Here is a 25,359-nt window from a genome sequence, read left to right on the forward strand (position 1 = left end):
GCCAGGGGGCGTCGCCCCCAGCCAGCGCGGGGGGGAGGGGGCTGGGCCGGGGCGGGGAGAGCCATTTGCGACCTGCAGCTGCTGCGCGCCGCTAGCGCCAGCGCCGGCCGGGGCCTTCTCCAAGCCGCTGGCGAAACCGAACCGGGCCGGCAGGGGGCCCGGCGCCCAAAGAGGCGCCGACGACAGAGGGTACGTGGCCCCCCGCCCAGCCGGGCGACAGGTGTGGTAGGGTGAAACGGGCTAGCAGGAGGTGGTGACAAAGGGAGGCTGGGGAAGGACTAATGGAGGAGGTGGGCTAGCTCCCCCGGACTGACGGAGCTCCTGGAGCGCAGGGGTCTGTTCTGCGGACTGCTGTATCTCCACTGTATACCTGGCGCGTTGGCACCAGCAAGTGCGTGTCGGATGAGTGACTTAGAGTGGGAGGTAATAAGGTGACATAATCGTTCCTTATTAAATGTGAACCTCATTTGTATTTAAAGGACCGTCCCTCAAGTTTTTCCATTGAATTTTTTGGAGCCGCTATCAGAGAATTAATCGAGGCCCAAGAGTCGTGTGCAAAAACTCACCTTCAGATCTGGGCCACATGCTCCTAGGGAAGAAGAGCCTCCACCCAGGTGTGAGGGTTCCAGTAAAATGGACTTGACCAGGATCTGACAAGGACAGGATTTGACCAGTAAGAGCCAAGGGCCTTCCAGCTCAACCTCTCTTTCCTGTCAGTTTCCCTGGCTGTGTTCTCTGCAACATTGGTGTTTGACAAAATGCTAACGAATGTGCTATAGGGGCAATCAATGCTAGTGACATTGTGTTCCTAATAAAATTAAGGATAATGTCATATCCCCTTCCTTTCCTCTTTTAGTTCTGTAATAAAGTTTTGTGGGGTTTTTTTTAAGCATAGAATCCAATTTTGGCCTTTTTGTTAGCAATCTGTAATTTGTTTTACTCTTGAGCGGACATGTGTCACCTGCTCAGCAGCCCCCCTGGCAGCGTCACCCTACTTCCCTAGGGGAATTGCTCCCACTTCTTGCCCCTTTCCTGCCCGCCACCACTGGCTGGCTCTGTCCTACAGAAGAGTTGGGGATGCAGCTTGTCATGTACGTTCGCCTGGGGCCGGAAGGCCAGTTTAGCTCAGACTTGTCCAGGCATGCGAAATTTCTCCTGGCAGCCTCAGGTACGCACATAAATTGAAAATATGGGCGGTGCAGAACCGGATTCCCCAGAGAGGCCCCACTGTGCACCAAGGAGGCTTAGTCACATGTCACCTCTGGTTAAGAACACAGGCCTGGCACTTTAAGAGAACTGAGTGCAGATAGCTTGGGTACTAGTGAGTGACGTTGGTATGTAACCTTGAGCACATCTCTCATTTGTCTTAATTGTAGGCTCCTCCTCTGAGAAATGAAGATAACGCTGATCCCAAGAGGTGGGTTGTGTGGTTCGGCTAGCTCAGGAGGAGTGCTTGTTGAGCACGATGCCTGGTACCTGGTAAGGAATCCCTGGCACTCTCATTGTATCTGGGACTCCAGTCGGGGCTGTGGGGCTTCTCTGGCTGGTTTCTGAGCATCCCTGGAGAGACACAGACTCCTAAAAATGAGTCATCTTTTATCTTTCCTTCAGGATGGAGGACTGTCTTATTTTCCTTCCATGAGCTTAGCCATATATACCGTTCAAGACTACTCATGTTATCCACATAACGATTTTGATACCAGTTCCAATGTGTGGCTTTTTCCCACCATCAAGCAATACCCTGACACCAGCTGGGTACAACTGGACTCAGTTCTGGCACATGAGATTCCACAGGTTAAGGGCTCAGTCACACAAGACTGCCCCCCGCCGCAGATGTTAATCACAGGTCCAGATTGCTACGAGGCCTTCTGACTGACTGGGTATAAATCAGAGGCTCCCACGACTCCCTACTTGGGATCAGCTAATTTGCTAGAGTGGTTCACAGGACTCGGGAAACCAGTTTACTCGCTACATACTGGTTTATTATGTTGGGGAGCGAGAATTTCTGTTCCCTCAAAGGTCCTTCTAACTGGACTAAGAATCAAATTGACATGAGACAGATTAACAAGAGAAATTCAAATTTAGCAGGCATAAATATGGGGGTCCACATAGACATAGAAATTTCAAAGACAGTCAGACAAAATGAAGTTTATATATGTCATTCTGAACTAAGGAGAAGGGGGTGAGGATCTGGGATTTTGGAGGAAACAAATGCATTGCATGCATTTCACAAGGTGACAAGAAGAGCAGATGTTTGGTAATTAAATGTTTGCCCTACTGTACAGATGGGTGACTCGGGTAAAATTTATATCTGTTAGTAACTCGTATTCTGAATATCTAAATCCCCAACTTAAATTCTTCTGTGTGGTTAAGTGAGGGGCAGAAGTTTCTCTTGAACCTGCAGGATCTTAAGTGCCTTCAATTCAAAATGATCCGCATGCCCAAATGGCACATTCTGGGGGTTGAGGGGAGAGAAGAGCCTGTCCTGAACCTGTTCAATGACAAAGGACGTTAAAGGATATGAAGGAGCTGTTTTAATTAGTGCAGATGAAAGAGGACTTCAACTACCTCCATTTTGACCTCAAACTTTCTAACTGATGAAGGTCTCCTTTCCAAAGACCCTGTGGGCAAAGTATCCCCTGATGGCAACGAAACTACCCCCTCACACAGTAAGGACTGCCCTGAGCCAGCAAGACTCCTTGTGATTGATGCCAAGACAATGATTGACCTGACCTTTACCGCCCACCTGCACAAACCCACCCGACCTTTGTCCCATGTTTTCCTCACATAAACCTGGAAGTATTTTCAGCACTTGGAGATCATCTTTGGGACACTAATTTGGGACACTGTCTTTCCGGTGTTGGCCTCACCGAAATAAATTACTTTCTGGTTTCACCACCACTCATCTCTCTGCCTTCTAGATTTTGTCAGCCTTGAGTGGCTGAACCTGGTCTGGCACCCCTGTACCCCAGCCACATAGAGAGAACTTGAAAGAATCAACTTGTAGGAATCAACGTGAACTTGAAACAGTTACAGGAATCAACGTGAACTTGAAACTGTTACAGGAATCAAGCCCCAGGTGAAGGGATATATAGGGCAAGGTCAAAAACAAAGGGGCTTCTCTGTCCTGGTGGAGCTTAGGGCCCCACCTCCCAGTAGCACATGGAAACGTTCCAGTTCACCACCCTGGAAACTCTCCAAACCCTTCCATTTGGGTTTCCATGGAGGCTTCATTACATAAGCATGATTGATTAAATCATTGGCCATTAGTGATTGAACTCAACCTCTAGCCCCTCTCCCTCCCTCGAGATCTGGGGATGGGACTTAAAGTTCCTACCTTCTAATCACATAATTGGTTCCTCTGGCAACCAGCCACTATCTTTAGGTTACCTGGGGCTTTCCAGATATCACCTCATTAACATAACAAAAGATACTTTTTATCATTCTCCTAGTCTAGGAACTTCCAAGGGTTTTAGGACAAGCAAAAAATGAAGACAAAGTATTTCTTTCTTATTATAAATCACAAATCATACCATGTTCCTAATTTCTAGCACTACCCCACTGCCCATAGTAGTTCTGATTTTTTTGAGGTAGAAGAACCCTGGGCCCCGTGGGTGGGAGTTGTAGCTCTGGCTCTAGAAGTGTGAGGAATGACACACCTTGCAGCTGCTTCTCTGTCCTTCCCTACTAAATGAGAGGATTGGATTCCATGATCTGTAAGCTCCCTCCAGGCTCAAAATTTTATGATTCTCATTTGTCATCATCGGCATCAGGACAGCCCTGCCATTTAAACAGAGCTCTTTTAATTAGCTCACAGAGAAACTTGAAATATTTGAATTTCGTTATTCAAACCAAGGCCATGGTTGCTGATAAACTTGAAGCTTTAATTTGGAAAAATCGCTCAAAGCGTCAAGATGAGAGTAGGAGCTCTCTTCCTGTAGAGCCACTTGCTCCTCTTCTTTAAATTAGTTGTAATCTATCACTTACATGCTTCAAACATTGAATGTGGTCTCCCTCCAATTTCCATAGCAGTTAAGACAGCTCTAAAATAATGAGAAATTCAGATGCTCAGTTGTTAGGGAAAGCCCAGATGTAAATATGGTGACGCTGGGGATGTTTCTTTAGTGTCTGGTCAGAAAATCCACCTGCATGAGGGTCACACTCGAATCCAGTCATTGTGGCTGGCACTCACCTGGTATGCCTCAGCAGCAAGAATTATTCTATTTGGGTTTTAACTTGAAGACTGTTTGCTCAGAAATTAAGGTATAAAGAAAAGAGAATGAATATAGAGAAATGAAGGGATAAGAGTAGAGAGATGTGCACTCATGCAGTATTCACTGAACTCTCTCTCCCAGATGCAAGAGGCACACGAAGATGTCACGGTGCCTACAGAAATGAATTCGAGCTTCTACCTTCAAGGATGTGACAACATAGAGAAGGGTATAAGACCCATGTAGCAGTAATTTTAACAAAGGTAAATTAGAGACTGGGCCAGGCTTCTGGGCCCAAGATCCTGTTCTCTTAAAGTTTCTAACCCATATACCTTGATGACATGACTGGTTTGAGCAGTCCTGTCTGATTTACTTGACTCCTCGCCCTCTGACCCCACAGAATGGAACCAGGGTGGGTTCCTGATCTAAAGGGCACACAAGAATGTCAAAGGTGATACCCTTTCAAAACTTTCAACCAAGAGGCACTAAGAACACAATGAGTTTGTGGCAGTCATGGGGCCAGTAGGTCACGTGGAGATGGCTTCTTCATGAGCACCAAGCAAAGACCCATGTCCACCAACGTTATGGAGGAACAGGGACTGTGAGTCAGGAAAGAAAACCACCTGCCTCCGTCTCAGTCTTTGCAAGAGGAGATTGGCACCATGTCCCAGAGAAAAACTGGTTGTGAGGGACAGTCAGAGCCTCAGGCAGCAGCTGCTGGTGGCTTTCTCAAAGCCCAGATACACCTCTGGAATTTTGTTTCCATGACATTCTTCAGAGCTCTTTTGATAAATCCACACTTTACTAGAGCTAGTACACAACTCTAGCTTCACGAACTCAGGGGTGCATGAATAATAATTTTTCTATATTTTTCCCAAACTCAACTTGCTTTCCGTTTTGACCTCCCAATTTGCTGTGGTGGATGCAAAATTTTCTCAGTCAACTGAGGTTTTTGCTCCTGCATCGCCCTCCCCACGTTGTGTTGACACTCTGTGGGACTTACGTAGTGCCAGGACATCAGGGAAGACTGAGAAAAGAGCCATGGTGGTTATCTGCTCCTTAGTGCTCTTGTGGGGGCGACTTCTGAGACATTCCTTACCCCATGTGGACTTTGGATGTCAGTCCATACAGACTCCACAGAGACAATCTCATTCCCACATGAATGGCTCTGTCAGAAACTTTTCTATTTCTTCCAAGCCACTCGGAATGTTCTCAGCCAATCTGGGGTAGAACTCTTTGTGAGGCTGGGTAAAGGCCTTGGCTGCCAAAACTTACCACAGACATTTTCTTTCCTGGTGTCTTACCATCTTCCTGAGGCCCATAAATCTCCATGTAGGGATTGCACTGCTTCCACGGGGCCCCGCCCTTCTTTGGGATCCACTAATGTCACTGTTCTGGCCGTTCCCCCCGATCATCCTGTCCCCCAAGGCAGGAAACCCTATTCCTCTAAGCCAGTTGGGTGTTGAGAAAGAGCACTGTATAGACCAAGATGGCGTTTAGCCACTCAGCAGAATAGGATATGAAATCATGAGTTTGATTATTGAAAAATAATGTTACCATTCTTGCAAATCTGAGGTGTAGACTGGGATTTGTATTTGCCATATCAAGGAGCCTGTCCAGGAGTGCTAAGAACTCTCATGGAGCCTAACCTACTCTGAGATTAGTTTAAAGGTGATTAATTTGTACCAGTTTCTTTGAGGCAATGGCTGTGACCTCAGCGGGGTTGATATCTGGAAATGAGGCGAACTCTGAGAAGTCAGTGCTAACTTTGGAAACACCAGTCTTCAAAAGAACAGCTCTCGATGCTTGAAATCTCCTGGGAAGTCAACCGAAAAAAAGAAGAAAGGGCAAATGCAACCTCGTTGGAGTTTGCTGCAGAGATTACATTCTCTGAGTTCTAGAAAGCTACCTGAGGAAAGTAAGGGCCTCTGTCAAGGATTCTGAATTTCTCAAAGAGCAGAACCACTGAGCAGGGGGAGCAGAATGATTCCAGCCAAACCAACTATCTCCAACAACCAAGAGGTTCCTTCTTACCTTGCAAAACCCACACAGCTAATGCCACACTCACATACCACCGTGGCCTGGAGCGCACGCAGTCTCCACTCAGGCCAGGGGAGCGCTCAGCCTAGCCCGAGCTAACTGTTTCAAGATAGCTGTTCTCAGTAGAAAAGGGGAAATTTCTCCAAGTGGGAAAAGGCAGATGTTTTTTGCTCTTCCTTGATTGTAGAAAGATAAACACTTTCTGGCAGATTCTACATCAGAAGAGAACCCACAGCTATTAATGTGGATGCTGAGGCATATTTGCGGGTGGTTGGCAGGGGGAGGCTTGGAACCTGGGAGACTGGAGTTGGTCCAGTCTGTCAGAAACCTAGGCTCATTCAGCCCCCTTTTCCTCAGGACGTCAAAGAACCCCCAGACTCAAGTTTAAGTAGTAACTGTAAGGAGGGGGAGGGTGGGGGATAGCACAGCTGAGCAGCAGTTTGGTAACAGCCCCATGATTTGTGGAGGCAGCTTTTCATGTAGGCTCTATCGCCTCTGACTGGGTGAGTGGTGAGAGGTTCGAATCCCAGTTCCAGTGCTCAGTAAGGCAAGCTATTTAACCTACGTGCCTCTGCTTTATCATCTGAAAAATGGACATGGTGTCCTATCTACCTCCGTATGGATGTTTTGAGGTGAGATGAGGCCATCTACATAATATGCTTGGCACTGGGTGGGAGGCAGCATTTTGGACTGCTCACTATCCCTGCCCTTAAGCAAAGTGAGTGATCCCTTCCTTGAAAGATTCTGTTCAAAGATGTGCGAAGATCAAGGGAACAAGGAAATAGATGGGTGTGGAAGGATGCAGGGATTTGTTTCATTTAAAAAATATTACCCCCCCCCCCGTACTAGTTTGCTTGCCAGGAATAGAACCCCACAAAGGGGGTTTTAACTAGAACAAAAGACTATATATGATGGATATGAGGGGCGCGGGGGCCCTCTTCAATGTTCAAGCTAGACTTTGAAGAATGGGTCAGTGGAAATGGCATAAGAACCCAAGAGGAAGGGGGACCCAAAGCCCTTGAGAACTGTTTTTATAGAGACTGAGGGCAGAAGTCAGTTGGCCATGGGTTGATAAAGAAATGAGGGTCGTCCCGGAAGCAGTCAGTGTGAAGAATTTAGCTTCGAAAATCTCCATGTTTTACCTGACTATCCTTGTTTGTTTTGCTGTTGGTAACAAATAGCTTAACATTGAAGGGATGGGAAAAAGAATTTTTGAGATCATGTGACTGGATGCCATGATGGGGGTCCCACCATAGTCTGCATTTTGAAACCCATATTTAAAAGAATGAGAAGGTTGGGTTAGCTGGTCTGGGAGGTCCCTGCCAGCTTGGACATTCCATGTTGCCTTGAACAAATCCACTCTTACGGAGGCTTTTCAGCAGCACAGAGCACACAAAGCTGGCTCTTATCTGTAGCCACAATGGAATTCTTGTAACCTTCCCACAAGTGGTGAATCCTCCGTTTCCAACTGTACCATTTTCTGCCTGGCTTCATTCAGAACCAAGGCTCCATCAGGCCACAGGCTTTGATGTAAAGTCACCCCCTGAGTGACAAGGGGTCCCCGTGGACAGCTCTAAGTGGGAATCTCTCCCCACAAACCCACCCTCAGGGCCCCTGTAGAGTTAGGCCCCGTGTGGAAGCCCTGTGCTGAGTCCCCAAGCTCCGGGGTAGTTTATGGCCACTTAGTATGTCCACAGGAGGCCTGTGGACTTCTCAGCAACTGGGAAATCAGAGAGTGCCACCACCACCCACTGACCAGCCCCAGGGACTCAGACGCAATACCAGTAGGCACCAGGCCTCATTAGGGAAGACACATTTCTGCCAAGCTTGCATTTCTAATACAAAGCTGGGTTCTGGTAACCCTAGTTAAAGAAACATAAGAAACCACGAGCAACCATTTTGGGCTATCTCAGGACAAAAAAAATTGATTTTTAAATTGTTGAACTATGCTTTCCAAAGACTACTTACTGCTGCGCTTGGCCTCCCCCTTAGGCAAGTTATACATATGACTCAGTCCCACCTCCACCCCCAACTGGTGAGCCTGGAAAGATAAACATGCCCTAAGGAGACCCCTCGGCCACGCGGCTCCTCCAGATAGAGAGCCCTGAGTATTGAGTATTTTCAAGGCAGAAATAAGGAGCAGCAGCAACTTTTGCACAGCCCCGTCTCAGCCCACCTGCCTGTGATCTTGTGTCTCTGGCGCCACCTTCAGGAAGTAGAAATGGCCAAGTATTTTCTGTCTTCCTCTGGTATTAGTTCATCGGTAAGGTACTGGTGAAGGTGACTCTGGAGGAGACCACATAGGAGCCGCCTGAGAGAGAGGCCAAGAGACCGGGGGTTTCTAGTTGCACGGGGGTTGAAGAAATCCAGAGTGTTGATTACAAATGCTCAACTGGGCTAAAGGCAGCGAAAAAGAAAAAAAAAGTCAAGTAAGATAAAGATGAAAACCGTCCACTGGTTTTGGCCACTTGGATAAAGCTAATTTTGATGCACATAGCTCTAATAACTTAGTGGGAGACAGCAATGTTAGTGCCGAAAGTGGGTGGGACACAAAGAAGGGACATCATGTGTGGATGGTGCTTCAAGTGTTTGGATCGAAGAGGAGGAATGAAGGGAGATGAAGAATAAGGGGGACATAATATCAGGAAAGGGAGTTTTAGAATTCAAGCTTGCTTTTAGGTGGGGAAAGAAGGAGAGATGGACCATCCTAGAAGAGGGATGCTAGAAGTAGGCCCTGGAAGAGGCAGGAGGAAATGGGGTCCAGACACAAGTTCACATTGGTCTGGAACAAGAGGAGAGGCGGGGAGGATGAACTGGGACATATAGCAAGTGTATAAGTCAGAACACAGAGAATTGAGCCCCAGTTTTCTCTATGAAATGGGATGAAAGGTGTCTGCTAAGTATAGGTGGGTCCACATGGGCCGGAAAGACTTAGAATTATCCTTGGTGTGATCCTTCTTCCCCTTCCTTTTGATGTAGGCAGGCTGGGGCCGAGGACCCTGAGGGGGCTCCCACAGGACCAGCCAAGAGGTTCCCTGGGTTTGCACAGGATAGAAATCAAACTTGAGCAAAAAAACGTGAAAACACAGTATATTAAATAGCTTGAGTGACAGACAGAGAATAGCACACGGGGTACCTGGGAGACTCGGAAAGGAAAGGAGAGTCTCTTCATTGCTTGGGGCTAGAGGTTTATATTGGAAAGGGGTCCAGGGCACATGTTCCTTCAGAAATCCAGAGTCGGGTCTCATCAGGGGAGAGTGACAGGTGCACACTAGGTGTTATTTTATAAATCATTGAAGGTAGGAGTCACTGATGCCAGTGTCAGCCAGGGTGTGTTCAAGGCGAATGTTCTGGAACATGTTTGGGATCCAGCTCTTCTTAGATGTTATTAGGTGTTTGGGGCCTCGGAGACTCTCAGAGAATGATTCACTTTCTTGCTTCCTCCTTTGAGTGGGAACATAGTGGTTTTTACTCAGATGCAAGGAAAAATATAGAACATGACTAAATAGGGTCTAGCAGGAAAATAGCAGAGGTGGAGCCTTTCTAAAATGGAGTCCCTTCAGCTTTCCTATCTCCCTTTGGTTATGTAAAATTATTTGTATGCACATTGACATTACTCCTGGTGTGTCCAAGACAGGACTGGTTTATGTCTATTGTCATGGTGTAATTATTCATAGTAAGCATTCAATCTCTATAGTGTCCCAGTTGGATCAGTAAAGTATACGGTGACTGTATATTTGAGAGAGAGAGAGATTGGTCTTTCATTAGCCTGACAACCGTGTTCTTTTCTCCTGTCGTGCAGACTCCTGCATCAGACACAGAGGAGGTAAAGTATAATGTTGATCCAGTGTTGGCATTGTTCTAGGTAGGTGGAGTAGAAGGATGGCTTTTCATGAGACCCGGAAGTTCTGACAATTGGGCAGCATGGGGACAATAACATCGATCAATGCTGCTTCTGTGACTTACAGGTAAGGAGACAAGAAAAGTTTACGATTTTAGGGATTTCTCAGGGAAAAAGCCAGCATCCTTACAAAGGCTTCTGAGGCCCATATGACCTGTGCTCACCTCTGACCCTCCACCCTTCTCTCTTGTTTATTCCCCTGTGGCAAAGAAGATGGCCTCAGAATTTATGTGAGGACTGCACTGAGGGGAAGGAAGGAGGGAAGTGCCTAGAAGTTCAGCGAACACCACAGCCCAGATCCTTAACACATCAAAGTTACAGACTGTTTTACAACCGAAGACAGACCCCAACTACCACCACCCGAGAGCGGCCTTATGCCAAAGGAGGGGTGTGGGATTTCTGTGATACACAGACGGAGACGGAGGGGCCTTGGGCTAGGCAGGACCTTGGGCTAGAGGGGAAATCTAGGGATCGCCAGAGGATGGGCAATATAGTAGGCCCTAAATTAGCAAACATGAAAAGGCCACATGGAAGGAGTGGCAATTGTGTGCTTTTTAAAGAGATTACAATGCTTCCTAGTCAAACCTCAGCAACCTATCATTTTACTAAACGTTATTTCCTTTCTCTAAGTAGCAGTTTGTGAGACCCAGAGCTCTAAGGAACAGCAAGACGCCAGCTATGTCTGGAGCGGAGTGATAAGGAAAGGCTGACTCCACACTACACAACCACCTGACTAGTACATTCCCTCCTCAGGGGCTTGATACTCCCAGTTTCCTCTGCTCGTGACACTTCTGCATTCTCATGCCTACCGGTCTCTGCTGAAATGTCCTTTAATTGGTCACCTTTGGAAAGTAACTCCCATTCCTCTTAACCTGCTCTGCTTCCCTCCGTAGCGTCTATTACTGCACCTGCTGTCCACGCGTGCTTAGTTATTGTCTGCGTTCCCACGCTAGAATGTGGACTCCATGGGGCAGGGACTTGGTTTGGTCATTGCACTCGCTCCAGTATCTATAACCATGCTTGGGCCATAATGGGTTTTTAATGACGATGTGTTGAATGAATGAATAAATAAATAAATGAATAGGTTACTAAGAATATTAACAGAGTGACTGTTTTCATGGAATTTTGATAAGTTCTCATGGGCAAATTGGGGAGATATTCTAAGAGAGTAACTGAATCTTGATTCTTAAGATATGAGTAGGTGAGTTGCCTCTTTCCCACTCGGAAAATCTGTTGGGCAGGAAAGCTATGCTCAGTTTCTGTGATCAAGGGTATAAAAAACTATATTAATATTTAAAAACAAAAACCAGAACCCTGGGGAGCAGGCATTATTGTCAAACCGACGTTGCAGATCGACGCTGAGATGTGGAACAGTATTTGCTCAAAATCATCCAGCCGATGAGTCTTAATCCTAGGGTTCAGTCTTCTGACTGCAAATTTCATCACGTTTCTATAGCCGAACACACCTTCCTTCCTATAACAGAGAAAGGAAACTCTTTATGGCCAACTCTCCCCTGGTCTCTCATCCCAACTCCCCAACATGTGTTTGCATCACAGTCTCTGGTCACCACATCCGATGGCATGTCTCTGTTCTCATAACATCCCACCCATAGCGTTCAAGTTGACTCCTCCCTCCTTGAAGCATTTACCTTTCCTGGCTTCCATCCAGCACAAGCTCCTGGCTTGGGGGCCGCCTCAGTCCCTGCACCTGCACGGCTCCTTTGCTGGCTCCTGGTGCTCCAAGCAATCTCTGCCCCCTGCAGAGCCCCAGAGCTCGGTCCTGCCTCCTCCGTTCTTCTCCGTCTGCAAACTCTTTCCCATCCCCTGGTTTGAAGTAGTACATGGAAATGACTCCCAAATTCGTATCTCTAGTTCTGATGTACCCCCTGGGTTTCAGCCTTACTCGTGTTGCCAAAAGCCTTGTCAAGGACTGAATGTTTGTGACCTCCCCCCAATCCGTGTGTTGAAATCCTACTCCCCAACGTGATGGTGTTAGGAGATGGGACCTTTGGGAGGTGATTAGGTCAGGAGAGCAGAGCCCTTATGATGGGATTAGTGCTCTTATGAAAGAGACCTGAGAGCTCGTCTTCCTGTCTCTGCTCTCGGCCGTGTGAGGATAGAAGAGGGCTATCTGTAAACCAGAAAGCGAGCCCTCGCCAGGCTCCAGATCTGCTTGTGCCTTGAACTTGGACTTCCCAGCCTTTGGAGCTCTGAGAAATACACGTGTGTCATGTAACCCACCCAGCCTATGGTATCTTGTGAGAGCAGCCCGGGGCTACCTAAGAAAAGATTACTTGCCTCCTCTCTCAGAGGTCAAATAGACATTTCAAAATTAATGTGACAAAAGTAGAACCCTTCATTTCTGCCCCCCCAGCCTGGTCCTCCCTCATCTCTGTGTCTAAAACCACATGGGGACCCCGTGGTTCAAGTCCAACCTTAGGAATCAACCTTCATTCGTCTCTTCTCCTCACATCGCAAGTTCGGCATCTCTCCTAAACATGACCCAAGTCGGCCTGCCTCACTCCATCTCTGCTGCTGCCCCCATGCTTGTCACCGTCATCTCTGCCGACATACCCCTAGGGGCTGGAACAGTGGCTGACACATAGCAGGTGTTCTATCAATATTTGGTGAAGGAATGAATTTGAAGTATTTTTTTTTTTCAACTTGAAGTTGCCAGTTGTTTGTTGTTTCGTGGGAGAATACTTGAGAACCAGGAATTCCTTCTGCAGCAGAATTTAGAGGCCCCGGAAAAAACTTAGACGTCAGTGAGGTGTACCTCCTAACACGCCATTTTGCCAGCCCTGCCCTTGCTGCCCTGGGGCCTTTCTGTTCCTCTGCTGTCTTCATGACTTCTCCTAATGAAAGCCGATGCTGAAGATAGGAGCCGAGATTTCCCACCCGGAAGTAGAAATCACCGTTGGCCACTTCAAGGACTCTTCTCCCAGAGCATTTGGGAGCCAGACCTTAAAATGATGGAAGAAAGGTGAAAACAGATAGGGGCCCGTGGGGACCTTCTTCTGTTTCCTCTCAGAGTCAGCTCTGGAGACTCAAGGCGGTGGGAGACTCTTCCTTTACCCACGATTAGATTCCCGGTGAGCCCCTCAGCACAAGCTGCCCAGAAGTCCCTTGTAGGCCTCACAGTTGCCCGAAGAGTTGCTGAAACCGAGAGGTGGCATTCCAGGTGACAGCATCACGATGTATCTGCATTTCTCTGCATTCCCTCTAGCCTCTAACCCCACCATCTCTCCTTCCTATTAAGGAACTGGGCGACAGCTTCTGTTTTTACGTCACAAGAGAGAAAGACACATATCTAGAGGGAAATGTGACTAAAGAACCCATGGGATGAGTGATGAATCTCCTCCCCATCTACCAGTAAGAGAGTCAGGACCAAAAGCCAAGTCTCTCTAAAGCCAAGGCCCTTAGGTGCCATGCCACCCTGGCTCCCATACCCTCAGCACCGAGCCAGGCAGTTTGTGAGAGTGGCCGCAGGCACGGGCTTGGAAAATGTCGCCTGATGGAGCGGTATTCAGGAAACAACTGTGACCCAGCCACGGTGTGTGTTCTGGGGGACTGTTGCCCTGTGCCTCCTCATTGAAACTTTGGGGATTGGAGAGATCCTCCCGGTGGTGACTCACTCCATTACTCATTCCACAGAACGTGGGGGAACCCTGTGTCTCCCCCTCTTCACGAAGCCTGGTTTCCCAAAAGAGACTTTCAAGTGAGAGGTCTTGACCAGCTCCCCGTCCCCTGAACTGCCGTCAAAGGTCTGCTTACACTGTTGCAAACCAGCCTAAGTTTCTTTGACCATCAGCACACGTCCGGTGCTTTTTTGGTCAATACTGGAACTGATCTTTTGGTGATTCGAAGTGGGTGGGGGGCAGGGTTGGAAGACACCACCTTCACCATAACCCACTACCAGGCGGTGGAACAATGAGAGGGACAAATTCCACCCGAAGTCCCATTTCAGTCCCCTCTCCTGTGTGGGGGAGAAGAGGCCCCATATCCGCCCATGTCACACACTTGGCTTCACATGAGTGAGTGGGCGCCCATCTTCGTAGTTAAGCCCAGTGTTAACGTCCTCCTTGTAGCCAGCAGAAGCAGGTCCAAAGGGATTTTAGATCTGGAAACCAATTATTAAAATCCTGGGCTTTGCAGAATTTTAAATACCATTCATTCAAGGGCAGTGAGTCTTACAGAGAATCGAAATCGAACTCTCTCTCACACCACCAAACTGAATACTTACAATCATCTGACATCCCTTAAACTAATTAACATGCTCCTTTTAGGTTTTATTTCAATAAGAATATTTTAAGTGCCCTGAAATCGACTCCTGGGGTTTAAATTTCTGTTTAGCATTCTGCATAACTAATAACCCTGTGGTTTTCAAAAATTCCTCGCCACCTCTAGGAGGAAGCGTGGACTGAACTTGTACACAAAAATTATAGTTTAGGGGCTCCTGGATGGCTCAGTCAGTTCAGTGTCTTCCCCCAACTCAGGTCACGATCCCAGGGTCCTGAGATCGGCCCGGCGTTGGGTTCCCCGCTCAGCAGGGAGTCTCCTTCTTCCTCTCCCTCTAACCCCCGACCCCTGCTTGTGCTGTTGCTCGCTCTCTGTCTCTCAAATGAATAAATAAAAAATCTTTTTAAAAGTATAGTTCATACAAATTATTTTAAAGTAAACTAATCTAAAGACGATATATCATTGACTCTGCCACTACTTGCCAGGAGTGAAACCCCAGTGCCCTTCGCTCATGGGTAGCTTTCACCTTCCTTCCAGTGTAAAGCACTAGCCATCAATTTCTCCGTTTCTATTTCTATTTCCCTCGCACTCATAACTCCCTCCTTCCCCTTCCCCTCTCTGTCTCTCTCTCTCATACACACACATGCATGCACACACGCACACACGCACACAGATCTTCCACACACTTCTCGGCCTGAATGGGAAGGGACAGAGGAAATTAGGCAAAGTGTGCACTTTTGCGAGGCTCCTATTTCTCTGGCTCAGCAAAACTCGTGACTTAGTTCATTTACTCTCCACGGAGCATTTTCCAGAAACCATAGAGAACATGAGTGCTGGCCGCATGACTGGAAGGTTCAGAAAAGGCTCTTTGTGTGAGTTTGGGGTTTCAGATCCCACAAATGCTGCGTTGCGAATGGCACATGAGTGACCCCCCCCCCGCCCCGCCCCGTGCGCCAAGCATAGACTCTGTGATTGAGGGGCAGTGGCTTCCTGGTAACACACTCACACTGCAGGGCCCCAAAATAAAGGCTCAGAACATTCCTCCCCCACCCAGGCACATGCCCTCCCAGCAAACCGCTGTGTGTGGGTCACCTGTCCCTCCTCGTCACGCCACACCGTACACCTTACCCGCTCCCCCACTGGCCTGAGCTCTGTTGCGTCCTGATGACTTGAGTGCCCGCATCGTCATTATAAAGCACAGTTAGAGTAGATCTAGTATTTTAGATAGCCTCACGGCACCTCGCACAGGGTAGACGCTTCACAAATATTCGTGTCCATTCTCTCTATAGTTTACTCCCTCACTTATTCAATGATTTCTGGACTCCAGGTGGAATATTAAAAAGTGATTTCAAAGGGGGTGATTTCAGGGTGGATGAATTTTTCCACATTGAGCTCTGCTATCTGCATGGGTCTATTCCAGGTGTCTAGAAAAGGCATGCAGGTCAGGTCGTGGAGACAAGAATAGTTTAATGGGAAGTTGGTTCAGGCTGTAAACTCTACCTCTCTTCCCAACATGTCTTTTGGGTTGATAAAAATAATTACTAATCATAACCACAAACATTAGTATTTTGAGAGTGTTCGCTTTTTAACAAACACTGCTGTAAGTGTTTTACTCATTTAATCCACATTATACCTTTATAAGATAAATACTATTAATATCCCTGTTTTACAGATTCCATGGTGCCTGGAATTCTGCTTTTAGAGATCATTTAAACCCCACCCTGTTTCCGGCAATTCCCTCAGTTTAGACGCACGTGCTCCTCAGTGTGATAGTGTGATGAAGTAGTCCAGATGAAGAAAAAGCTTGGTGTAATTCAGTGTACGAAACGCCTCACCTCCTGGAAGGCTGCGCTTTTTGGCAGAGCTGGAGGAAGAGGCTCTGAAGAGAGAGCACAGGCAGGTGCAGAGACAGCAAGTGGAATAAACACCTATGTCATATCAGCCTGGGAGCTCCGCGTCTGGGGTTTAACTGGGCAATGACTGCGGATGTGGACCAAAACAACTTTTGTGTCTTTTTAATGCAGAGTTGTCCATTGACCCCAGACTAAATAAGAGTTTGGGGAAAGTGAATTTGAGCCTTAAAACAATGGACTACTGATGCCTAGACCCGACATTCAATCCGCATAGGGTTGTCAGGTGAGGGTGATTTTGTCTCCCGGTCACATTTGGCAAGGTCTGGGGAAATTTTTTGCCTTGACTGGTGGGAGAGGTGGCAGGGTCTACCAGCATTTTGTGGTTAGAGGCCAGATATGCTGCTAGGCATGCTACAATTGCTTGGGGCAGCCCCCTCACCACAGAGGTGATCCGGTCCAAAAGAGTAATAGTGCTGATGCTGAGAAACCCTGTGAATACATCTGGAGCTGCACCTGTATGGTTAGAAGTGCCGTGGGCGTTGCTGGGAAGGGATTCATCCTGAGACTAAGTCCCAGGGGCGCCCTCCAGTGGCCATTGTGAATCTCAGGATCCTAAATCCAACGGGTGTCCCCAGGTCTCAGTCCTTTCCCCACTGTCTGCTCAACCGCCAGTGGAAGAGCCGCAAGGGGTGTCCTACCCTGGACAGGTACTGTCCCCTCCCCCATGCACACAAATTTATGTGACAGCATGGGGCATGAGGCTCCTTTAATCCCCCAGTTTGTTAATTTTATGGGAACAGCTTTGTGTGGCAAGAGAAAGATACAAAGGTTCCCTTTCCTGAAGACGGAGCATGACAACCAGGGAACTCTTTCTCTTTTGTGCCAACTAAACATACCAAGTCAGTGTGGGGACTTGTACTCCCCAAACCAGAAGAGTGGTACCTTCATTGCTCTCCTAGGAATGTTAATGAGCTTAGCAACAACAGCAACCTCCTTCTGGGGTCTGTGAAACCAACGAACCTCCTTACTTGCCAGTACATCTCTATGACACCCTCTTGAAATTGACCCTCCATTCTCAAAACAGTGAAGGGACATCATTAGAGCTTTTCTTTCTTATTTCTGTAGTTTTTAGGCTCTTAGATAATGACTTTGATCCTTATGTGAAGTCTGTATAAAACGCCGAAATTATTGGGAAAGTGTAAGCCTGAGACTCATGCTCGGTTCTTTTCTGACTGATGTTGGGTGAAGCAATTTGCTCTCCCAGTACCCAGACCATGTCCAAATACGCCAAGCTAGGCTTCTGGTGGACCTCTGATCAAACCACTCAGCCTGCTAGAATGAGGGAGGCGGGGTGCTGTGCTTCCCAGCCTCTAGAGGGCTGATTGTTTCATTCAAGTGACTAATAAAACACCCATGCAACAGCAGTTGAACTGTCCAGCCACGGACCTTGGCTTCCCGAGTCTCATATCAGCTGCCGCATTCCTACTGTGCGGGGGTTGTGAAGAGGTCTGGTGAACGGTTTGCCAACCTGGGGGAAGCTTGGAATCCAACAACTTCGAATTCTTCAAAGATTTTATGTTCAGTCAGCCTTAAAAAATAATGACCAGAGTGGTTCCTTCATCCCACCGGTAACTTGACCACTGATACTTCTGAGGAAACCAAAGAATGAAGCACTGTTTACTACCCTGTCAAGTATAAATCACGGTGGCTTCTGGAGACTCGACATGTGGGAGGAAGAGGTCCGCACCATGCTCAGTTTCAAAGCATTTACTTATTTTTTTCGGGTAAAATATGTTACTCAAACATCAACTCAGCATGAATCTCTAGTTATAAGAGCAAATTCACCCTTCCCACGAGAATGTTCAGCGGCCCCGTCAGCCATGCTCTGTAACATCCGGGGATGTCTCCAAACGTTTTTTTCTGACGGCAGCAGGTAGCGAGGCATATCTCAAGTGCTCCAGGGATCAAAGGCTAATAAGGGAGAATTTGGATAGTCATCTTAAAAGTTAATAAACCTAACCGTTAGCTTTGATCACTAGAAAAATAATCTCTCCAATTTCTAAGAAACAAAACTTCCGAAAGGGCTGTCGTTAGACTTAGGATCCTGAAATGGGATGTGCCACTTGAGGGCGCCATCAGGTTTCAAGAAAAGAACTTCCTGCTACGTTGAAGTGCTGTCTTCGGACGCAATCTATGTCCAACGAGTTCTATGAAATAAAACTGAGTTTAGGTCTCACTTCTAGGAAACGGAAGGGAGACTGTAATCTAGTCTCCTTAGACTCAAGTGGGATTAACCAAGATTCAGTTGACAAGTTCTAAATTCTCTTTTACAAAGCTGCCTTTACCCAGCCAAATGAAATAAAAAGAGATATTGTGTTAAAAGATGTCCTGTGTATTTTTGTAGAAGAGACAGTTGCTTAAGATCAACATTCCAATGGCAAGTGAGAAATATAGTGGGAACAAATTGCATAATAGGAGCCTTCTGACTTTAAACTGGAAATCGAAACTGTCCGGTTTCCATGGGGAAAACTTTTCTTTGCTTGGGGGTTTGAAAACTCCCAGAGAGAAGAAAAGCTGCTATGTGACCTCAGCTTCCTTCTCAGGTTTGTCTGCCCGAGGCTGGTCCTATCTCAGCGGGGACTAGTAGTAGATGCGAGAGAAGGCTAGGATTCCTGAACGAGGTGCCGTGGAGGCGTCCTGCAGGAGAGAGTGTCTGAAGGCTCTAGAGTGGATTTTCAAATTCAAGAAACTGTATCAGTGTTCACGCAGCATTTTCAGAATGAGACATACAGTAGGGAAGTAGACCGTGACAGAGAGTTAAAGAGAACAGAACAGAGGGGCATTGATCCCGATTGGAATTTCCTGTCCCCACCTTCCAACTCGCCCAATCTAGTGTGAGGTCCGTGGTTTCCATGGAGCTTTCTTTTATTTTTCCAAATGATCATTTCGTTTCTTAAATTTTCTTCTGCCATTATATTGCTCTAATTGTTTCATATACAAATCCAGCTTTCCCCACGGGACTATAAGACCCCTGAAAATAAGGAACAAATATTCTATCTTTGGAATTTCTGTTGCCCAGCCCAGGAAGATGTTGGGCACATAATTAATGTTTCCAAATTTACTGAGTTGTCTAAAGAGAAATAAGAAGATGAAGAAAGTTTCCTTCCATTTGCTTGTCTTTAAAGGAAAAGAAGGAGATTTCTATTAGTGAAAAGGCTTGAGGATGTCACAGACTTGATTTCGTGGGTGTTCAGGATGGTCTGGTTGATATCCAGCTAAATCCAGGGGACCGGTTGAAATAGGGTCCCCTACTCCTCTGCCATCTTCCTCCTCTCCATATGTCAAAGACTTGAAATATGGATTCAAGTTTAAAAACACGCCCATACTGGACATTTGTCCTTCTTAATCTCCACCTAGTCTGCCCAGTCCCCCATCCTCTATTTATGAGTCCGTGTTTTTTGTTTGTTATTTTGGGTTTTTTTTAGATTCCACATACCAGTGAAATCTTATGGTGTTTGTCTTTCTCTAACTGACTTATTTCATTCAGCATGAAACCCTCAGCATGAAACCATCCATGGTGTTGCAAATGGCAAAATTTCATTCATTTTTATGGTTGAGTAATATTCCACTGTGCGTGTGTACGTGTGTGTACCATAAAAAAGTCACGAAGATGAAAAATACAGCATAGGGAATATAGTTGATAATATTGTAATAATTTGTAGGGTGACAGATGATGACTATACTTATCCTGGGGACACTGAGTACTGTACAGATGGGCAAATCCCCATGTTGTACACCTGAGACTAATACAACATTGTGTGTCAACTATACTCCAATAATAAATATTAAAACACATACACACGTATTAAACCCCTCTCAGGGTTTGTTTTTTTTTTTAAAGGTAAATGATCCTGCAAGCCATGTAACAAGCCAAGAGCTGTGTTTTAGGAAAATGAATCTAGTAGTATTGTAAAGGTTAATCAGAAGGGGGAAAAATTGGCATCTGATATTTGTCATTGTTTATCCGATGCTGACTCTGTGCAAGCCCCTTTATATTTATTATCTTTAAGCTCCAAGAATCTTGCTTGGAGAGAATTAAGCAACTCATCGAAGGCCTGGAGCGAATGGGTGGTAGAACTGAGATTCAAGCTCTGAGTATGTGATCCAAAGATTATGCTCCTTTCACTACAATGAGGCCTGTCTTTCTGGGGTAATGTCTGTGGGATTTGAAGCTGCAGGCCAAGCAAGCACTCAGCCAGCGCTGGGGCAGAGTAGTGATGAGACGTGGCTCCAGCCCTCCTCTGCCAGCTCAGCTTCGTGGGTGGTGTGAGCACCGGCCCCTCCCCTGTTCTATCAGGGGCCTGGGCTCTAAGCCTTGCGGTGCTGCTGCGTGACCAGCTGGAGGCTTCCCATCTCGCTGGGGTCTCCTCTCTTTATCAGCCAGCCACCTGGAGGGCTGGGATCACATCCAACTTCTCCCGGCATTTCCAGCAGGGCCTTGCCCATCACTGGCACTCAGTATGTGTGGAATTATACCTTCCAGAGGGAGATAGGAAGTCTGCCTACGGTTATGGCAGTAGGGCTGGAAGGGAAGTGTGGATTCAAATGGCAATGCCGAAAAAATCTAGAATTCTCAACTAGTACATGTGAGAGTGGGGAAGAGTTTCACGTGATTCTAAGAGTCTACGTCCAGGGCAAAAAGCTGTTCAGAGGCGAGGCGGTTAGGGGGGGGGGGGGGGAGGGGGAGGGGCGTGATACACTTGGAGCGCTACAACGACACCCAGACGGAGTTGTCCAGTCCCAGCTCAAAATCTCGGGACTGGAGGCCGGGAGGCACACCAACTGGAAATGTGTATTTGGAAATTGTTCTGGCCATCCTGTTGGCCGTGACCTAAACATCATCCAGAATTTCACTCCCTCTCATACCACACCACCTGGTCCGAGCCACCAATGCTTTCCGTCCTGATTATCGTGGTTGCTTCTTAACTGGTTTGGCTGCTGCTGTGTTTGCCCCCCCCCCTTGCCCCCCACCTGTGTTCAACACAGCAGGCAACGTCATCCTTCTAACATGGCATTCGGTTTGCTCCTCAGCAAAAGCCGGGCCATGGCCTCCCTCCACACTCTGAGTAAAAGCCCAAGTCCTCACAGAAGCCTGCTGGGCCCCACATGATGGGTAGCAGCCCCGGCAGCATCCTCAGACCTCACCCTCCACCGCCGCCTGCTTTGCTGACCCAGCCCCAGCAACACCAGCCTCCAGCCTGCACCGCAAGTCCCACCCGCACCCTGGGCCTCTGCCCGGGCTGCTTCTCCTGTGAGAGCCTCTGTTCCACTCACCCCTGTGGTTCACTCCCTTCTCTACTGGAGGACTCTGCTCAAACATCATTTTCTCTGTAAGGCCTCCTGCAACCCCTCACTTTCAAGTGACAGTAACCCCACCCCTGACCGACTCTCCTTGCCCTGTTTTTTTATTTTTTTTCCTCCCCAGGGCTTATCACCCTCTGACATTCTGCATATTTTCTCTGCTTACTAAATTACTGTTAATTGTTTATTGTCCATCTCCTGACAGTAGAGGCTGTGTGTGTGTGTTTCGGCAAGCATTAAGAACACTGCCTGGCACGTGGTGCGCAGTCACTAAACATTAGTTGAAGGCATGTTGAATTATTGATGCAGACTAATAGCTTTAGCTGTGAGATTGCCAAGGGCAAGCAGTCAAGAGAGGAGAAGGGGACCTTGTTTTGTTTTGTTTTTTCCCTTTTCAAGGTTTTATTTAAATTCCAGCTAGTTAACATACAGCGTAAGAGAAGGGGACTTTGAACCAACCTTGGGCACAGAGGGGCCAGGTGGGCAGTCACCCAAGGCAACGCTGCGGACCTGGAACATAAGCCTTGCCTCTGACTCCTAGACCACCCTGTTGGTCAAGACACCAAGCAGCTTCATCTCCCAGAGACTGGAAAGCCCAACAGGGGGGAAAGAGGTGGGAGGGGCAGTATTAAGCACTGGGAATCACATGTCAGATCCCAGATGCCCAGGAAAAAAAAATAGAGGATAATTTTTCGGTCTGTGGCAGTACAGGTTACTTTAAAATAAGACAGGAATCCAACGGGTTTCCAGATGTGAATCGTCACCAGAACGTGAGTTAATTTATTGAAACATGGCAGTAGCTTACTAAATTGTCCCCTGGCAGCATGGAAAGCTCAATAAACTTTCTCCAGGAGCTTTAACTGCCACCAGAGATGTCTAAAAGACCGCAGGTTTGTATCACTTGATGCGGTGACTATCCTGTTTCCCCTAGCTTTCCCCCAAAAGTCTTCTGATCATTGCCTGGAGCTTTGACTGTACAGTCAAGGTGGTCATGTGTCTTGAATCATGAAATGTGGCCCATCGTCCTCTGTCCAAACCCACAAGATTATTTCAGAAGACATCAGCCCATCACGAGTCCCTGGAAAATTGGTTCATTGAAAGAAAGCTGTGTGGTTAATTGCCCGTGGCCCCCAGACACAGCTGTCAGGCCCAGGGTTCAGCCAAGCAGCAAGACTCCACTGCAAATACCCGCTGATTAGTTCTGCAGCCAGGCAGCAAATTGGAAAGCCAAAGGGTAAAACCAGATCTGTGGAAAATAATTGCCCAGTCATCAGTGAATCTAGATATGAGAAGACCTCAGAGAGCATCATTACAAAAATGGGGAAATCTTTGCAATTGTCAGCAGCAGTTCCATGCACCAATCTTCCTACGCATGCTGACCTTTGATACGGCCATCATCATCGCCTCCATCATCAACAGCCACAGGCGCGGAATGGATTTGTTAAGTTCCCACCGTCTGTGCAATGCTGTTCTGACCACCCAGTGAGCATACTGGCCAGTGGTCCCATCACTTAGATGCTCACTAAGTAATCTAGAATGGTTGCCTAAGGCTGAAGCTGCCTTTCACAGGGACCAGCAGCTTCCACTTGGCTGATGTGTTTTCTCGCAGTTGTTGTTTTAACCTTTCCAATATCATGATTCATGCTGTCATCAGACACAGGCGACTTTGGATTCCCTGCCCAGGAAGAGTAATGAATACTATTTTCATGAGTATAAATCCATTTATTCCTCACAAAATCTCTGAGGGGCAGGTATTATTATTATTATTATTATTATTATTTTACCAGTTTTAGGTGATGAAACTGAATCTTAGATAAGAAAGGTGACCTATTGATTCATAATCTTGGATAAGTGGTAGAGTCCATGTTTGATGACTCTGGGAGAAAACAAATTCCAGAGCGCTGTAACCTTTCCAGAGGAGAACTGTAGCAGTTTACAAAGAAAAAGAGAGAGCATGAACTCTTCACTTGAAAAGAGACTGCTGAGACCAGTGTGTGTGTGTGTGTGTGTGTGTGTGTGTGTGTGTGTGTGTGTGTGAAGGGAATGAGAGAGATAAAGAGAGAATGAGAATGAATCCATTTGTGCTGATTCATGAAGGAGACGGAGCTCAGGAGCTCAAGGAAACAATGGAAGTTTAAGTACCAGGGCCAAAGAATAAGCTGCTCATAGCGTCGCTGCAGACAGAGCCCATGGGACACCACCTGAATGGACAAACCAAGTCTCCTGAGATGAGAGAAGCAGAACAGAACCTACATCTGGAAGGGAAAGAGGACTGAACTAGAAAGAAAGGAACAGCCACACAACTGTTTCAAGCTCCTGAATGGGCCTTGATTCTGGAATGAGAGTGAGAACAAGAAGTACCTGGAAATGGCTGCCCAGTGCAGTCCAACCTGTGCGAGTCTGTGTGACAACAGATTCTGCTCTGGAGATTCGGGCCCCACTCTTTCTCACCTGAGTGACAGTCTCTGTTGCTCTTGCTACCCCTGCCTGGCCCTCCCCTGCCCCTTCACCTCCCTTTGCCCTTGGACCTGGCTAGATTCCACTCCTCATCCAGTACCAACCTAGACTGGGCTTCCTCACAGAAATCTTCCCACTTTTTCTCCCTGTACCTTCTATGACACTGTGTTTGTCATTTCTCCTCAGGTTCCCCTGTGGAATCTATGCTCCATCAGAGCAGAAGCTCTGTCTCTCATGTCCAGTACTGAGCCTCCAGCTCCCATGAGATAATCTGCTGCAAAGAAGGGGCTCACAGTACTTTTTAAATGGAATTGAGTGAAGATTTTGGATTCACTTCAGTAGACTCAGCAAATGCCATTATCCAATCATCAGAAGATACTATTTCAGAAGAGAAACATGGACAGAGGCTATTATCCTTAAGGCTCCATCTTTGAAAGTATGCCTATCCTTCTGTAACGTTTTCTTGTGTTGGTTAACTTTCCAGTGTCATCATCATTCTGGAATTCATGTCAAGTATATAGACCAGGTTGACTTCCCTTCAGGGGCAACTGAGGGATACTTCACGTTTCAAGAAGATCTATTGCCTTGTAACAAACCGCCTCCGCACTCACTGGCTAAAACAACAATTATTTATTCTTTCTCACAATCCTGTGAGTCTGATACTGAGTTAGGACTTGCTTGGGCCGCTCAACTCCGCAAGGCATTGGCTTCTGTCACTGACTCAGCTGCCTCTAGGTGGCAGCCATGTTGGGCTTCCGAGAGGGCTTCACTCACACATACAAGACAGGCGACCACATACAACGTTGGAAGACCTCCGTGCTCCTTCATGTGGCTTCTTTCCCCACAATCACTCCTCCTGTGCTGGTCTAGACCATTTCTTTACAGCATGGCATCTGGCTTCCTGAGGGAAAGTAAAAGATGTTGAGTTCCTTAAAGATAGGTCTAGAATTGGCTACGTGTTCTTTAGCCCATTCTATTGGCCAAAGTAAGTTACAAGGCTGACTCATACTCAAGTGGAAGGGAAATGGACCCCACCTCTCGGTGGATGGAGCAGCATGTGTGAACAGGGAAGGAAGGAAGGACAGCTTCTCTATGTGGAGACTCTGCTACACTTCCTGTTGGCACGCAGCTTTCAGACCTTCTCTACAAGCAACTTTCCCCTTTCCTCATCCCAAATTCAAGGCCCAATCAGGGCATATTAGCCGCCTTTGGTGTTTTAAGTCTATTTGCCCTCATGTGGCCTAAAGGAAAATCAATCTGGTCCTCAAAACAAAAACCAAACACCAAATCTGTGTCA

At 47.1% G+C, this 25,359-nt stretch overlaps 1 long non-coding RNA gene across 8 annotated transcripts; it reads left to right on the forward strand.

Annotated features, from left to right (window-relative positions):
• The first annotated feature begins 10 nt into the window (after positions 1–10).
• On the forward strand, positions 11–25,074 carry LOC123001689 (uncharacterized). Of its 8 annotated transcripts, XR_006410860.3 has the most exons (6): positions 11–189; positions 480–673; positions 1,377–1,479; positions 4,356–4,474; positions 10,117–10,219; positions 10,786–11,247. It is a non-coding gene; the product is annotated as an uncharacterized LOC123001689 (long non-coding RNA). The 8 variants fall into 8 exon arrangements; XR_006410864.3 differs by lacking the exons at positions 4,356–4,474; positions 10,786–11,247 and adding an exon at positions 24,249–25,074; XR_006410861.3 differs by lacking the exons at positions 4,356–4,474; positions 10,786–11,247 and adding an exon at positions 16,064–19,545.
• The last annotated feature ends 285 nt before the right edge of the window (positions 25,075–25,359 follow it).

This window comes from Ursus arctos, unplaced genomic scaffold (assembly GCF_023065955.2).
Source record: "Ursus arctos isolate Adak ecotype North America unplaced genomic scaffold, UrsArc2.0 scaffold_15, whole genome shotgun sequence".
In the NCBI taxonomy this organism is placed as follows: domain Eukaryota; kingdom Metazoa; phylum Chordata; class Mammalia; order Carnivora; family Ursidae; genus Ursus; species Ursus arctos.